Source organism: Tupaia chinensis, unplaced genomic scaffold, assembly GCF_000334495.1.
Source record: "Tupaia chinensis unplaced genomic scaffold, TupChi_1.0 Scaffold000291_1, whole genome shotgun sequence".
NCBI classification, from domain to species: domain Eukaryota; kingdom Metazoa; phylum Chordata; class Mammalia; order Scandentia; family Tupaiidae; genus Tupaia; species Tupaia belangeri.
In genome coordinates this window covers 2,865,418-2,879,288 of record NW_006159776.1, presented here as the reverse complement: position 1 = coordinate 2,879,288, position 13,871 = coordinate 2,865,418, and the positions used below count along the sequence as shown (strand labels likewise).

At 42.4% G+C, this 13,871-nt stretch overlaps 1 long non-coding RNA gene across 1 annotated transcript in view; it reads right to left on the bottom strand.

The window, feature by feature from the left end:
* Positions 1–9,769: 9,769 nt before the first annotated feature.
* The window catches only part of LOC102495435 (uncharacterized), a 7,166-nt gene continuing 3,064 nt past the window's right edge, over positions 9,770–13,871 (bottom strand). Inside the window, exons 2-3 of the long non-coding RNA XR_334827.2 lie at positions 10,904–11,029; positions 9,770–10,661 (exon numbers count right to left, since the gene is read on the bottom strand). This is a non-coding gene — a long non-coding RNA (uncharacterized LOC102495435). The remainder of the gene's footprint in view (positions 10,662–10,903; positions 11,030–13,871) is intronic.

Here is a 13,871-nt window from a genome sequence, read left to right as displayed (position 1 = left end):
CCTTTAGGGAGGAGGGGTGATTTCTCCCTTCCTTTTATCTCTCTCTTTCTCTTTGTCTTCAGAGAGTGCACATACCCTAGCAAACTTCAAAAAAGAAATTCTAACACAAAGCCTTCCTGTAATGGATGAAGGATCCTTGGCAAAACAGGGTTAGAAGTTTCATTGGTTAAAGAAGCAGAGGATTGCAAATGCCTTGTTAAAAGAAAGGCACTGTTGGGACCAGCAGATGGCATAATGGTTACATCGCTGGACTCCGAATTGTTAGTCGACAGCAGTTCGAGTCCCAGACCTGGCAGCTTAAACTCACGCCAGGCACATGTGGGTACGTGCCCAAAATCCCAAGGGGAGAATGGAGGAGAAGGAGTTGCAGGGTGGCCATCCTCCCTTGGGGGGGGGTGATTTCTCTCTTTCTGTCTCTCTGTCTCTCCCTGTCTTTCCAGTGAGCACACACACCCTATAGCAAAAACCTATCTTCAAAAGGAAAAAAAAAAAAAAAGGGAGGCACTGCCAGGGCCAGCAGGTGACGTAGTGGTTACAACACCGGACTCCCACATAGATGACCATGTTTCAAGTCCCAGACCCAATGGCTTGAAAATCGCGCCCAGTGTATGTGTGTGCACACCCAAAATGCCAAAAGGAGAATGGAGGAGAAGGGATTGCAGTGGGCCATCCCCTCTCGGGGGGGGGGGGGATTTCTCACTTTCCCTCTCTGTTTCTCTCTGGCAAGCACATGTGCCCTGTGCCAAAACCCTTCAAAAAATATTTTAAAAAGAGAGGCACTGCCTGAGCCAAAGGAATCCCAGTTGGAAGGGTCTAGCAGGGGAAAGTCTGAGGCCACAGAGGATGGAATGAGAGTATAAAAATTAGCTCAAAAGCATATACATACTGTGTAATGATGAAACCAGGGCAATATGGGGCCAGGCAGGGGCACAGTTGGACTGGCACGGGGAGGGGCCTGTGTTTGCATCCCAAGACCTCCCTGAGCATGCTAAGCGTGTGTGTGCATGCCTAAGATCCAGGCTGGCTGAGACTGGGAGTGGACTGCAGCATGAGGACCCTGTTGTGCATACCTGTCTCTGTCTCTCTTTCTCTCATTGAAAAAAATTAAAAAATTAACTTTAAAATATTTGGACAATAAGCATGTTTACCATCTCAAACATGTACCATTACTTTGTGTTGTACACTGTTGAAATTCACTTTTCTAGCTGGCTTTTGAAAGTACAGGTCTGTATTGAACTTTAAGCCATAGCAGTTGTGTGGCAGTTTTTTGGTGGACATGCCCTGTTCTCTGCAAAGCTCCCTTACGCCTCTCTACCATCCTTGGTCCTTACACTTCACTTTGCCTCCTTACTCACAGATGACCTTGTCTCAGCCTTCACAGAGAAAGTCAAATCTTGGGGCCAGCAGAAGGTGTAATGGTTACATTGCTAGACCTCCCACATGGCTGACCGCAGTTCGAGTTCCAGACCTGGTGGCTTCGAACTCATGCTGGCCACATGTGCGTGTATGCCCAAAATCCTGAGAAGAGATTAGAAGAGAAGGGGTTGTGGTATGGCCATTTCTTCTGGGGGTTAATTTCTCACATTCTCTCGGTTTCTCCAGTGAGCACACACACCTATAGCAAAAATCTTCTTATTTTCTTTTTTTTTTTTTGTAAAGAATTATTTTTTATTTAACTTTACTTATTTATCCGTTTATTTATTTATTTATTTTAATTTGACCAGAGAGGGACAGAGGAAGAGAAAGAGAGAGAGGAGGGAAAGCGAGAAAGCAAACCGCCAGGTCCAGGACTTGAACCGTGGTCGGCCACGTGGGAATCCAGCTCCCATAACCACCATGCCATCTGCCGGCCCCCAGCAAAAATCTTTCTTAAAAAAAAAAAGTTAAATCTCTCAAGTGAGAAGAAATAGTGTATTTTTTCTAAATTATCAAATGGAGATTTGAAAGCTACTAAGAATATTCATAGTTAATGAACACATATGTTATAAACATATAATAAATGACTTCCCTATTTGAAAATAGCATATTTTCCTCCGCAGGTAGACAATTTCCTCTATATTATTACTTTCAGTGTTGGTTTGCGAGGAGCCAGATGGCCATAGAGCAAGAAGTAAAATTAAATGCTTTGCAAGGCAATCCCACATAGAAAAGTTCTTGGTACAGGTCCAAAGACCTCCGAAACACCAGGCACATGCATGTCCCTCATCCAGGGCTGGCTGAAAGCTGGGGGTGGACTGTAGCAGTAAGAACTTATTGGAGTGGTGGGGCTGGCAGGTGGTATGGTAGTTAAGGTGTCGGACTCCCAAATGGTCGACCATGGTTTGAGTCCCAGACCCGGTGGTTTGCTTTCTCATTCCCCAACCCCCGCCCCATCACTCTCTAGTCAAATTAAAATAAATAAATAAAGTTAAATAAAATAATTCTTTAAAAAATCCTGTTAATTTATAAAATGTTTATAGGAGACAGCAGGTGGCATGATGACTAAGGTGCTGGACTCCCTCATGGCCAACTGTAGTTTGAATCCTGAGTCCAGCAACTTACTTTAAAAAAAAAAAAAAAAAGGAAGAACTTATTAGGGTAGGGAGGCTGGTAAGTGGCATGGTGGTTAAGGTGCTGGATTCCCACGTGCATGACTGTAGTTCGAGTCCTGGACCTGGCTTCTTGCTTTCTCACTCTCTCTCTCCCGTCTCTCTCTGGTGAGCACACATGTACTATAGTAAATTGAATAATAATAATAATAATAGCAACTTAAATAAATAATTCCTCAAAAAAGGTGCTGTCTCTCTCTTGCTCACTGAGGAAATAGATAAAATTTTGAAAAATACACATTGGTTTGCTTGTCATCTCATATAATGTAAAAATAAAATTTAAGCTCAATTTAAAATGTGGAAACTTATTCTATTGTATGAAAATCTATGGGGGCCAGCAGATGGCATAGCAGTTACATCTCTGGATTCCCACATAGCTGACTGTGGTTCTATTCCCGGCTTAAAACTCACGCTGGGTGTGTGTATGTGTGCCCAAGATCCCAGGAGGAGAATAGAGGAGAAGGGATTGTGGCATGGCCATCTGCCCTGTGTGGTGATTTCTCACTTTCCCTGTCATTGTCTCTGTTCTCTCTCTCTGGCAAGCGCAAGTGCCCTAAGGCAAATACTTTAATTTGTATGTATTGCATTCTTTAAAATATGGCCACAAGATTACCACTTATATGGTAAGTATTACACAATATTTGCAATAGGATTTTCATGTCTTTGCCATTACCCTCAGAGAACTTTTCTAGTCTCAATTCTCTTATTTTATCTAATTACAACTTCATTTTAAAAGCAGTAAGGAGCATATATACCCTGAGCATTTAAAAATGTTACATTTAATGTATCTAATGAGTTTTTAATTCCAGCATAACTAACAAAAATAATTGAAAAACAGAATTGCTAATGGAAGCATGCTTCTCTATAAAAGTAATTTACATCATCATATAAAAACTCTAAGTTCATTATAGAAAATTTGAAAATCACAAGGAAGTATAAAGAATAAAATAAAAATCAGCCATAATTACACTACCACTTCTATTCTCATTCTTGAAATCTTTTGGTCTTTTCTATTTTGTGAAGTTGGTAAAATAATACATGTACTTTTAAAAATCCTGCTGTTTGGGGGCCAGCAGGTGACATGGTGGTTAAGGCACTAGACTGCCACAAGGTCGACTGTGGTTCAACTAGTGGCTTGAAACTCACGCCAGGTGTGTGTGCATGCGTGCGTGCCCAAAATCCCAAAAGGAGAATGAAGGAGAAGGGATGATTCCTCACTTTCCCTCTCTCTCTATCTCTGGCGAGCACACATGCCCTATGGATAAAACCTAAAAACAAACAAGAAAAACAAAAAACTGCTGTCTTCCCACTAAATATTAAATTGAGGCTGTCTTTCCCCCCACACACACACACAATTTAATAATCTTTAAGAATCTTTTTTTTTTTTTTTTGAGGGATTTTCGCTATAGGGCGCGTGCGCTCGCCAGACAGAGAGAGAGACAGAGAGACAGAAAGCGAGAAATCATCGCCCAGGGGGATGGTCACGCCGCAATCCCTTCTCCTCCATTCTCCTCTCGGGATCTTGGGCACGCACGCACACGCACCTGGCGTGAATTCTAAGCCACAGCGTCCGGGACTCAACCGCGGTCGACTACATGGGAGTCCAGTGACGTAGCCATTATACCATCTACTGGTTCCAACAATCTTGTTTTGATGACCGAATTGTATTCCATTGTATTATAATGTGTTTTAATTTATTTTATTATAATGTATATTGCATACAATAATGTAATATATAATCTTGTTCCATTTTAATCTATTTAGCAATTTCCAGCATTGCTTTTTTTTTTTTTTTTGAGAGAGATATTTTTGCTATAGGGTGTGTGCACTTGCCAGAGAGCAACAGAGAGGCAGAAAGTGAGAAATCACCCCCCCCCAATCCCCAGGGGGAGAGCTACATCACAATCCCTTCTCCTTCATTTTCCTTTCAGGATTTTGGGCATGCAAGCACACATGCCCAGCGTGAGTTTCAAGCAACCAGTTCTGGGACTTCAATCGTGGTCGGCCACATGGGAGTCCAGTGTCTTAATCACCTTGCCACCTGCTGGCCCCCAGTATTGTTTATTTTGATAAACAGAAAAATCTGGTACATACTTGGCCTGTAACTTATACTCAAGTTTGGTGTTATCATCCCACCATCAATAACCTTAATGTAAATTTTTGCCACCTTCCATTTTTTCCATAGTCTGTAAATGATTCCAAAGTTATTTTAAAGTCAGCAAAAATAAAAAGGCCACTAAACTCTTCAGGCTTCTGAAATTAGTCTTTATTCCTAGTCCCCCCCATTAATTTACTTTTTTATTCCTTTTATCTGCCCTTCCTCATCTCGAATTCTCCTTTATGCTCCTCTTTTTGTTTCTCTTCAGTATGAAGTTTCATTATCCCCATATTCTTATTACAGAAAAATGAGATAGTACATACAAAGCTTGGAAGCCTCACATTTGCGTACATATCAAGTGTGGAACCATGTAATGTGAGACTTGTAAATACCAAGACTTATATATTCAGTGCTGTATAAAACCCAAATGCTGAGTTTTTTTTTTTTTTTTTTACAGAGAGATTTTTGTTATAGGGCACATGCACTCGCCAGAGAGAGACAAAGAGACAGAAAGCAAGAAATCACCCACCTGGGAGATGGCCACGCTGCAATCCCTTCTCCATTCTCCTCTCAGAATTTTGGGCATCCATGCACACATGCCTGGCGTGAGTTTTAAGTGGCTGGGTCCTGGACTCAAATGGCAGTCAACTACATGGGAGTCTGGCAACGTAACCATTATGCCATCTGCTGGTCCCTGAATGGTGAGTTTTAAACTTACCCAGTGAGTGGCAGAATTGTGATGTGATCTGAAATGCTCTTGCTTTATACATCTTACACTTTCTCTTGCTAAAGGTAGACGTTTAAGGAAAGACACAACAAAAGCAGAAGTTTACTTAATAAGAATGAAATCAGAGCAAAGGGTTTGGGATTACACACAGATTGTTCAATGGCAACAGGCTTAGGGTAGCCCCATGTGTGCATCATTTTGATTATGGGTAGTTGTGGGGTTAGGGCTGGACTGAGAGATAGAAATGATGACCCTGAGAAATCCATCAGGAATGAGTGGTATCATGAAGCTCCCTGTGAGACAGCCAGCTGACCTCATTCAATCCCTGTCCTACTGTGCATACTGTACCTTTCTACTAGAAACTTCTGCACTGATTGCTTCTTTCTTCACTCCTGGTCTGTCCTTCTGGTGGTGCTCTCCTGGTCCTCCTGCAATGTCTGACCACTCTTTCTCTATCCTCCTTCGGTGCAGACTCGTAGTTCTCAGATTGCTAAAGTAGCATGTTTGTAATGACTTCTGTCCTGGGCCTTAGGGTAACCATCAGCTGGCTTGCAAGATGCTGGGTGGGATGATGCTGGGTGGGGTGATACTTCTGCCTCCCTGATGGTGGGCAGGGCCAGGTGACAACGTCTGGTCTTTGATTTATGAGCAGGAGTAAAGTCTGTCACTTCTGGGCTAAAGCACTTAATTACCAGAATGAGGTTCTCCTTTCCTCCTGCTACAGAGATCAATAATGCTCCAGGTGGTTGGTTGCCCATCCGGTTGAATCCCAGAGATGGGGCTGAGCAGAACTCTTAGTCAACATTTTTTCTTTTTTTTTCTTTTTTTTTTTTTTTTTAAATTTGCTAGAAGGCACCGTGCTCACTGGAAAGAGACAGAAAAGGAGAGAGAGAGACAGAGAGAAAACACCACCATGGGGGATGGTCATGCCACAGTCCCTTCTCCATTTCTCCTTTTGAGATTTTGAGCACACATGCACATGTGCTCAGAGTGCTTTTCAAACCATGAGTCTGGAATGCTACTTGTGCAGTTGGCCACATGGGATCCAGCCACCTTAACTGCCACACTATGGACTGGCCCCATAGCCAACTCTTGACATAAAGAATGGGTGAGGGGGCCAGCAAGTGGCATGGTGGTTAAGGCACTGGACTCCCACATGGCTGACTGCGGTTTGAATCCCTGACCCAGTAGCTTAAAACTCAAGCCACGTATGTGTGCCCACGTCCAAAATCCTAAGAGGAGAGTAGAGGAGACAGAATTGTGGAGTGGTCATCCCCTGGGAGGTGATTTCTCACTTTCCCTCTAATTCTCTGGTGAGTGCATATATCCTCTGGCAAAAACCTAAAAAAAAAACGGAGGGGATGAGAAATAACCTTTGACATACTCAATCACTGAGATTTGGGGGTTGGTTTGTTATTATAGCATAATCTAGATCTATCCTAACTGAAATAACCTTCTTTTCTTCTTTTTAATCCTTCACCTTACTCCTTAATACGTTTATCCAACATCATGACTTTAACTTTATCCTCTAATCAAATGACTTCCAAATATGCTAGACTCAACTTGATTGATGCGCTGAGGTCAGGTCCCAGTTTTCTTGCACCATCTTCAGTATTCATAAGAAGCTTAATCTGGATTTCTGCAAAATAAAATGACCATGTTCCAAACAAACTTACCATTTTCTTTCTCTCAACTGCTTCTTCTGAATTGCTATTTGGTTAATAGCACTACCTTCCCCAATTCATTCAGCATTCTGACCTTGGAAATGTACCAATTTCCTCCTCATGGGTGAAGCAGGATTAATCTTGACAGTGATAAGGTTCAAAAAGCAGAAACACAAAGTCTAGGAGCTATTGATAGACGTGTGATAGAGTTGTATGCATTTGAATCTCTAGGAATATTTTCTCAAATTCTGTTTCATATAAAGTAATTAGGTTCTCATTGTCCTTTTCAGGCCATGTAGGTTGACTTTTCTTTCCTACTGGTTTTCTGAACAGAAATGTAACATCATCGGTCACTTTAAAAGGTGAGACCATTCTTTCCTTTTCTTTCTTTTTTAGTTTTTTGCCATAGGGCATGTGCACTCACCAGAGAGACAGGGAGAGGGAAAGTAAGAAATTGCTCCCCAGGGGGATGGCCATACCATGATCCCTTCTCCTCTTGGGATTTTGGGCATGCATGCACACACACCCAGCATGAGTTTTGAGCCACCAGATCCCCAGTCAGCTAACCACACTCAGCTGTGTGGGAGTCCAAGACCTTAGCCACCATGCTACTGGCTGGCCCCATTCTTTTCTTCTTCCTCCTCCTACTTTTCCTCCTCTATCTTCACTAAAAGGACTTCTCTAACTGGATGTCAAAGACACTGGTTCCATATACTATGGTTGCCTTTCTGGGTATCACCTGCTTGTCTCCATTACATAGTTGTTGAGGAGCTAGCTCACTTCGAGCACCTGAGTGCAGCTAAGGAAGGGAAATTCAGAGTGATGCTCCAGTGATGAGGTAATATCAAAGCTATGGGCCCTGAATCCAATGCCTCCTTCCCGGGTCATTCTTTGTTCTGCAGTTGCATGGTGGTTATAGATCTGGAAAGCAGCCACTCTGAATGTCACCAAGCCATCTCTTTAATCATTAAACCAAGCTCATGATACAATTGCTCTTCTAATCACCAGCAAAAAAAAATAAGAAAAAAAAAGAAAAAAAAGAAAGGAGAGCTTATGAAAACAGTCTTTGGTACATTGCAGGAATCAGGCATATATTTGAGATTTGGCTGCTACAGTTGACATTTAGGTTATAATCATAAGAGGACAGAGAATTAAGAGGAAAGCACTGGGCCAGCAGGTGGCTTCGTGGTTAAGGTACTGGACTCCCACATGGCTGACTATGGTTCTGGTCCTGAACCTGATGGCTTGCTTTCTCACTTTCCCTTTCTCTCTTGCTGGTCAAATTAAAAATAAATAAACACACAAATAGAATGATTATTTTTTTAAAAAAGTAAAATACTATCCAAAGAATGGAGGGCCTAAGGGTACAATCCACACTGGTCTTTCCCTTTGCTATAGCAGTTTCTTGATATCTCTTTAGGCTAAGAGCCAAGGCCCTTTCTTTGGTCATAAGTGGCTGGTTGAATATGATTCAGTATCAAGGCAAACACCAGTACTTTGTGAGCATCTATTATGATGTCAAAATATACAGCCAAGCATTGGAGCTGCAGGGCTGGGACCGAATGGGAGTAAGTCAGAATCTAGCTGCCAGAGTTGCTGCTGAGAAGATGAAGCCATTCTAATTTCTAATTCCTTGTGACTAGTTTTCTCTCTCCTGTCTGCAGTTTCAAAATTGGCAGTGTTTATGAGAACTGATGTAAAGAAGGAAAAATATGACATAAAGAAGGAGTTGAGGCCAGCCAGTGATATGGTGGTTAAGAGGACTGTATCCCACATGGCCTACCTGGTGGTTCGAATCCCAGAACTGGTGACTTGAAAACACGTCAGGTGCATGTGCATACACACCCGGAATCCTGAGAGGAGAACGGAGGAGAAGGTATTGTGACATGCCCATCCCCCTTGGGGGGGTTATTTTTCACTGTCTCTGTCTCTCTTGCTCTCTGTCTTTCTCTGGTGAGCACATGTGCTTTGTAGCAAAGTTTACAAAAAAAAAAAAGAAAGAAAGAAAGAAAGAAAGAAAAGCAAGCATGAAAGAAAAAAAGGAGTTGAGTTGGACTTTCTGTTTATTATGTGGTTTTTCACTTAGTCTCCCCATTTAATTGTTGGTTGCTCACCTCATCTTTAGCTGTGTCTTGTCCCCAGGTCTAGAATACCTCTATGTCAACATCTCCAGGGAAAGTTCCTTCAGTGTTCTGTTGAGGTAGGGAGACCTGGCTGCCTGGCTTATAGAGACGATGAGGGGACTTGAAATCTTCTCACTTCTTACAGACTTTTAATCAATTGTCCTGTCTTCAACCCCCTCAGCATCCAGCCTTCAGCGACACTCAACACTCGGTGTCCCCAATTGCTGAGAGCTTTGGGGATTCTGAGGCATGCATTGGTTTGCTTCTGGTTGGTTCTTTCTCCTGTATCCCACTCACTGCCCCACCTTGCTTTTTCCATTTTCAAAATGTGGCTATCATTTACTATCGTCTTCTTTTTTTTTTATTTTAATGGGCTCATATTTTATTTTATATTTTATTATTATTTTCCAGAGGGTATGTATACTCTCCAGAGATAGAGAGACAGAGAAATGATCCTCCACAGGGAGTGGTCACAGTGCAATCCCTTCTCCATTTCTCTACTCTGTTGGGGTTTTAGGCATGCATGCACATGCACCTGGTATATTTTGCAAGCTGCATGGGCCAGGATTCAAACTGCTCAGTCAGCGGTGTGCAATCTGGTTGCCTTAGCTACTAGGTCACAGAGCTGGCTCTTTATTCTTTTTAGTTTACTTATTTCTTCCAGAAGTGAGAGGGGCAGACAGATCACCCCCAGGGCATTGTAATCCCTCAGACTCAGGCAGTGTCAAGTTATGGGGGGGGGGTGTTCCTAAGGGAGGTCTCCAGACTAGAACCGGGAAACTTCCTGCCTCACAGAGCATCATGTTTTACCTCTATACCACCATCCAACCCCGTATTTCTCCACACTGTTTGGAGTGTCCTTTTGTATTTATCTGATTTGTGTGTGTGTGTGTGTGTGTGTGTGTGTGTGTGTGTGTCCAATATCAACTGAGTGCCATGCTCACATTTAGGTGTTGGGGGTTGGGTAAAATGATCAGAAATCTTAGCTCCCCTCCTGGCAAATTGCTTTGGTGTTTCTTCACATGATACATGGTAGTTTAATCGGTAATGCAAGTTGACCTTTTGCTGTAGGCTGGAGTGACAGAGGAGTTACTGTCTTTTTATAGTGAGAAAACAGCTGTGCCATCCATGCATTGGCCAGGAGAAAGAGGAAAAATTGTTGGGCTTACTGTTTGTCACTGGCAAGAACAGTGAGATGCTGGGGTGACACAAATTATGCCAGAGGTACAGGGCTCTTCTGTCACTTTCTGAGAATTGGCTTAGCTTTGTCCACAAAGACTCTGATGGAGGGTCTGAAATTCCACTTTCGATCAGTCAGAGCGTGGCCTTTTACACAGCACATTTCACGATGCCAACAGATAGTTTCCAGAGAGGAATTGGGAATTAAGTTGAGCTCTGGTTGCAGATGATTCTTTTTCATGCATAGCTACCCAAACAAAGAGAGCGAGGCAGAAGCCAAATCTGCAAGTGAACATACACAATGGAATTGGTGCATGGCAATGTGCAGGGCTCTGCCTGATTAAGCTGCTGTCAGAGCACCAGGGGGCACTTTCTCTAAGCCTCCCTGTCTTGGATGTTGGCAGCTCTCTCTTCCCTGCTCCCTCTGCATCCCCTTCCCCACGTCCTCAAATCCATTTGCACTGTCGTTTGGAAGGAGCCCAATTCACACAGATTGGCAATGCTGTAATTGGTGTTTTACTTACCTCTGCCTTTTTTCTCTCTGCGTTTGATCATTCCGATAATGACAGCTTATTTTCTCTCCCTTTGCCATTGGAAAACAAAAACTCTTGAAAGAGCTGTGGAGTTATATTTCAGTTTTTGATGTACTGCTATGGGAAATAAATTCATATTTTAAAATGTTTTCTACTTCTGTTTCCCTCTACCTCCCCCCTTCTCCCAAATAGACAACACCGATGGGAAACATTAATGTTGAGAATTGATTTTCCCCTCAGAAAGTGTTATGACGACAGTGCCAACATCCTTGAGAGCTGACGTGTCAAAATGTTGATGTTCTCATTTAAGACCTTCGTCATTGTCATCATAATTGGTATCTCCGTTTGCTTGACTGTTTATTTATGTGCATTTTATTTCAAGTGATATTTCTTAGGGTAATATTCACAAGAGGTTGGAACTCCTGGAGAGAAAAGTGTTATATAAACTGAAATGATTACCCCCTGGCAAAAGGTAATCTCTATTGCACACACCACCTGGTTATAACAGCTCACATTTGCACAGTGCTTTGCAGTTAAGGAAGAGATTTTCCCGTGTATTATCTCCTGTAATCCCCTGACAACCCTGTGAATAACACATAAGGGATGCTGTGGCTCCAGGAATCACATTCCGTCTTTCCATGCCACAAGGCGTATGTGCTTCCATGCCGGTGCACTGAGAACTTTTCACAGGTGTTCCTGTGCAACGCTAAAGAAGCTGTGTTCCAGGTGATTTAGTCTCTGAGACGAGTCATGTTTATAGAGTCCTGAACAAGCACAAAATAATTAGAGAAATTTTATTATTCTCTCATGTCATAAGGAGGAACACTGGGCAGGTAATTACAGGATCTCTTTGGCAAGCTGGGGCAGAGGGAAAAATCTGAATACTGCAGAATTAATAAAAATCAGTTCCATCACAACTGTGTAAACATTTCAGTTAAGGATACATGTAATTAGGGTAATATCTACAGAGAATTGAGTGTATCATGTGACATACCATAGATTGGGATACAACTTGTGAGTGGCAATATACACTATTAAGCCAATGACAAAAATGTAAAAAACCTCTTTCTTTACTGGGATATGCTCGACCTCGGGACTGAGTTTTATGAGCGCATTTCAAGGTAGTGAATCGTTCCTCCAGAAGAACACGCTTCTAGCAGAAAAGACAAAGTAATATTGGAATCATTGCGTGTGATCTGACTCCTTCGGAGGTCTTGCCTAGAAGTCTAGTTCTTGAAGAAAGTTTTTAAGTACAAAAACTGCTAATAAACAACCCTGTAGATGGCCACATTATGCTGTGGGGAGACATGGACTTTGAGGAAGACCAAAGGCCTTGGAGAAGCTAGAACCGAGCTTGACTCCTGGCTCCTCCATATCAACCCAGAGATATCCCTGATTTCTGCAAGCCTTAGTTTTGCCATGTGAATATCCATGGGTTAAAAGTACCTCCTTTAGAAAACGGTTGTGAGAATTAAATGGGTTAAACCATGTAGCACGGCTGCATGTGAAACAGCTCCCCAAACTATGGTGGTTCTTATCATGGCTTGACATTATCCCTTTCTCCACAGACCATGAACAACTTTGGGTCAAAGCTCAGCTGAGCTTCTTTTTCTGTTCCCTTGAAATAGCAAGTTACAATACAAAGGTTCTCCAAAGGGTTTTAATTAGGCTGTAGTTAGTCTTGATTCATCATAGCCTTACTTTTGGCTCATACCCTGATAAAATGGCTCATATAAATGAGTTTTAGAAAGGGCTGTTTAAAAGGACTGTTTTAGAGGCTAGCAAGTGGCATTGTAGTTAAGATGTTGGACTCCCACATGACTGACCATGGTTTGAGTCCTGGACTTGGAGGCTAGAAAATCATGGGCACATGTGCTTATGTACACAAAATCTCAAGAGGAGAATGGAGAAGAGATTGTGGTGTGGACATCCCCACTGGGGAATGATTTCTCACTTTCCCTCTCTTTTGCCCTCTCTTTGGCAAGCACATGTGCCCTAAGGCAAAAACCTTAAAAAATAATTAATTAATTAATGAAAAGGATTGTTTAGTTGATCATACAGCAGCTGACATTTGGTCCAGAATCTGGTTTGTGTGAGTAACTGTAAATAGGAATCAACTTTTCACTTTTAATGCAACAAAGGAAAGGGGTTATAGATGTATGTATTATGTATTATAAATCACTCAAGTGCACTCTTCACTGATGGGCCAGCCCCATGGCCTAGTGGTTATGGGTACTGGATCCCAAATGGTTGAGTAAAATTTGAGTCCTGGCCTGGTGGCTTGAAAACTGTGTGTTTGTCAATAAAAGCCATCTATGAAAAACCTACAGCTAACATTATACTGAATGGGGAAAAGCTAAAATCTATTCCGCTAGGCAAAGCTGACCACTTTCTCCACTGCTCTTTAATATAGTACTGGAAGTCTTAGCTAATGCAATCAGAGAAGAGAACAATATAAAAGGCATTTGAATAGGCAAAGAAGAATTGAAAATATCTTTATTCGCAGATGACATGATGGTGTTTAGAAGACCCACTTGAAGTAATAAGTGAATACAGTAAAGTGGCAGGATGCAAAATCAACATCCAAAAATCTACAGAATTTCTGTATGTGAACAACAAGTAGAATGAAGTAGAGCTGAAGAAAGGAATCCCTGTCACCATAGCCACAAGATGTATAAGATACCTAGGGATAAACCTAACTAAGAAAGTCAAAGACCTTTATAAAGAAAACTATGGGGAACCAGCAGTTAGCGTAATGGCTATGTCGCTGAACTCCCACATAGTCGACCGCGGTTCATGTCTCGGACCCGGTGGCTTAAATCTCACGCCGGGCGCGTGTGCGTGCGTGCCCAAGATCCTGAGAGGAGAATGGAGGAGAAGGGATTGTGGCGTGACCATCCCCCCTGGGGGGTGATTTCTCGCTTTCTGTCTCTATGTCTCTGTCTGTCTGTCTGGCGAG